Below are 4,049 nucleotides of genomic sequence, written 5' to 3'. Positions count from 1 at the left end.
ATCTATCATCTATCTATCTATCTATCTATCTATCTATCTATCTATCTATCTATCTATCTTCTATCTATCATCTATCTATCTATCTATCTATCTATCTATCTATCTATCTATCTATCTATCTTCTATCTATCATCTATCTATCTATCTATCTATCTATCATCTATCTGTCATCTATCTATCATCTATCATCTATCTATCTATCATCATCATAATCTATTTTCTATCATCTATCATCTATCTATCTATCATCTATCTATCTAATGTATCTCTCTCTCATATATACATAAATATATACATGAGGCCTATCGAGTCAAATGTCTGTCCCCAAATGCCCTTCAGTGTAAGCTCATCTACTGCAGCCTGGTTAACCTACCAAGAATCACACCCCTAAAGAAAACTGGCTCCCTCCCAAAAGCTATCAGTTTATAACACCATATACTAGCAAAGAAAATTCCCAGTGCCAGAAATGGCTCCCTCTTTTGAAATTGTTGACCAGAGGTCCCATAGACCCATAAACATTACTTGTCATTGCCCTGCCTCTTGGCTACCCACCAGACCTTGGCAGTAAGACCAAGGTCTGTATTGTTGGAGAAATCAAGCTGGTATGGCTATCAAGCCTTCATCTCTACTGGCTAGCCTTCATACTACCGGAAGGTGCTATGCATGTTACCGGAAGAGAAAAGTAAACACCAATCTTGCCCAGTTGTGAATCCTGTGAACTACAATAACAACCGGCCTGGCAAGAAATATGCGATTTCATTCCTGTTTACAGCTGGATAGAACCTCACGTGATGAATTCTCCCTGTCCATTTATCTGTTGATGAACACACGGGCTGACACCATGTGTTCAGCATTGTGAGTAGTGAATGCATCAACAATCGTAGATGAGCAAGTATCTCCATGGTGTGACAACTAAGAATGATTGAGCCACACCATGGAGGAGTTCTGGCTTTAGTTTTCTGAGGAATTTCCACACTGATTTCCACAGTGGCTGCATGAGTTTACATTCCCAGCAGCAGAATACAGGGTGCCTTTTCCTCTAAGTCCCCACCAGCATTAATTACTGTGGTTTTTTTTTTTTTTGATGCTAGCCATTTGACATGAACAAGGTAGATCTTTCAATATGATCCTCTTACCATCAATTCCCCACCTAGCACTGGTCTTCTTTCCATTGACTTTACGATCCAGTTCATAAAGAGATCCAATTATCACAAAGATGAAACTACACAATACATCCGTTTTTCAGGAGACCCTGTTAAATGGGGATCTGGCATCCTGATGGAGTTTCACTTCTCAGAGCCACTTGTGCTCTGCTCTGTGAGTAACCACCCCCAAGTCTATGCGGCCTTGTTCTCAGGCTTTAATCCTTCACTTGTGCAATGTGTCCTGACCCAAGGGCTCAGTCCATTTGTAGTGCTATTGGGTCTTTTAAGTTTTTAGGTTATCACAAAAGAGAGTGGTTTCATTGTGGCCTCCTGGTTCTTTACATTAGGGTCATTACACTTTGTTCTCACTTTTCACCACATCTCCCTGTCCTCTTTGACACACCATTTCCCACCAGATTGTTCCCTTTCTTCCTCCAGCCAGTCTCTGTTCCTGTTTTTCCTCTAAATGCATTCTATTACCTTCTCAATTTCCCACCTCTGTTTCTGTTGTCATGACTTACAAACAAACACATATAAATACAGGTACATATTTACATATATATATGCACACATAATTTTTAATTTATGCTCCTTTCTGAGTCTGGCTTATTTTACTTTACATACTGATTTACAATTGGATTCATTTTCCTCAAAATATTAATTCCATTATTCTTTACAGATGTATAAAACCCCATTGCGAACATACACTGAATTTTCTGTATCAGGTCGTCAGTTGATGGGCATCTAGGCTGAGTACATGTCCTGGCTGTTGGGAATAGTGCAAAATGAATGGAAGTGAAACTCTCTCTGTGGTATATTTGGAAGTCTCTTTGTAGTAGGATATCAAGTTCTTTGAGTGCATGCCTAAGAGTGGATAGCTATATCACTTGGTGGATCTGCTTTTAGTTTTGAGAGGAAACTCCACACTGATTTCCATAGTGTCTGCACAAGCTTGTATTCCTGCCAGCAGAACTAGGATTTGATGTCAACTTTTATGACAGTCAATTCCATTTTCTCTTCATTTTTTACAGATATATGTGTGTATGGATGGATGGATGGATGCATCCTGTATTCTTTTTATTCACCTCAATACACTTGTATCCTGTTCCTTTTCCTCTAAACCCTTTACTGCTCACCTTGTCGCCCAGTGGCTACACCAGTACAGAAAATGACAGCCCCCTCCTCCAGCAGCCACTAAGAATCATTATCTCTCCAGCAAGGGGTGTGACCTCATGGCATCTCCTCCCACCATGGTGGACAGTTGGAGACCTAGACCTGTGCAGGTGACCATAGCTGCTGTGTGTTCATGGTTGCAACAATATCATCTGGGTAGTAGAATTTCCTGACACTCTTCCCCATCCTCTGACTCTCAGATTCCTTTAGCTTCTCCTTTGTGATGTTATCTGGGACTTGGTAAAGGCTAGAGCAGAGAAGCTCCTCTTGGCAGAGAGTGGTGGTTAAGGTTAAGGCAGTGACTCAGATCTGGTCAAAGTGCTGAGAATAAGTGACTCATGGTGGCCATTCTGACTGGGGTGAGATGGAGTACCCAAGCGGTTTTGTTTTCCACTTTATTGTCCACAATCTTTTTCCTTGGGTACTCTTACATGGCACAGTCACCTAGTGACTCAGAGCCGAGTTGTTTGAGATGGGGTCTAAGTTCAATAGGAGTTAGCAGAAGTCAGGAAATTGCTGGTGAAGTCTGCTCAGCCTGACCTCCCATTCTGGGCTGATGATGACCTCCTGAGCCTTCAATCTGTCCCTTTATCTGTACTTACCATCCAGACTCTTCTGTTTCTCTTTACCCCACCCAGAAATCTAAGGTCCCTTACTTGTAGCACATGTGAAGACCAGGTCTTTTGCATATGGGAAAGGGAAGGGGAGGGCAGAAAGAGTCTAGATAAGACACTTGTCCTTATGAAACATTCCAAATAGAGATTGCCAATGTGCAAACAGATGCACTAACAGATGGACACATAAGTCCATATAAGTCCAGATGAAGCTAAAATTATCCTAATGCCTTTCACTTGAGGAAGGCGGAATTTTAATGTGAGGATTAGGGAAAACTTGGGTACGATGACTCCCACGTGAATTAATGACCAAGGTGATAGATATGCTTGCTAACTACCATGACTGATTACTACCAATTGTATACGTGAGTCACAACATCACCCTGTCCATGCGTACTTGTGGTTAGGCCTTGCAGCAAACCCTGTGTATCATGGTGAGAACCTGCACAATTATGTGAGGTCACAGCCCATAAAGCCATTGACACAACTGTCACCATCTCTTGCCATGAAGGGAGTACTGTGCATGAGCCTCTGTGTATTTCTCCTGGTGGGAGGATCAAGGCAAAACTCACAAAATTAACTTATAACCATGATTCATTTTATGAAACATATTTTTGCTGAACCTCCACACGTGGCTGCATCAGTTTCAATTTCCCAGCAGCGCTGGATGACTTCCCCTTTCTCCACATCCTTGTCAGCAATTTTCATTGCTTGTTTTTGGATCTTAACCATCCTGACTGGGGTATGATGAAATCTTGAAGTGGTTTTGTTTTGCATTTCAATAATGACTAAATCTGTAGAACAATTTTTAAATATTTCTCAGTCATTTACATCTCATCTTTGGAGAACTCCCTGTTCATTTCTTGCCCCAAGTTTTATGTTGTATTTTTCTTTGATGTTTAGTTTTTTGAGTTCTTTGTGTAGTCTAGATACTGCTTCAGTCAGAGATATAGCTGGTAAATATATTTTCCTTCTCTGTAGGTTGCCTCTTCATGTGAACTACAGTGTTCTTTGTTGTAAAGAAACTTTTTAGTAGCCAGGTATGGTGGCTTGTGCCTTTAATCCCAGTACTCAGGAGGCAGAGGCAGGTGGATCTCTGTAAGATCAAGGCCAGCCT

The sequence above is a fragment of the Nannospalax galili genome, unplaced genomic scaffold (assembly GCF_000622305.1).
Source record: "Nannospalax galili isolate Female #2095 unplaced genomic scaffold, S.galili_v1.0 scaffold1243, whole genome shotgun sequence".
NCBI lineage: Eukaryota > Metazoa > Chordata > Mammalia > Rodentia > Spalacidae > Nannospalax > Nannospalax galili.
This window is presented reverse-complemented; position numbering follows the sequence as displayed.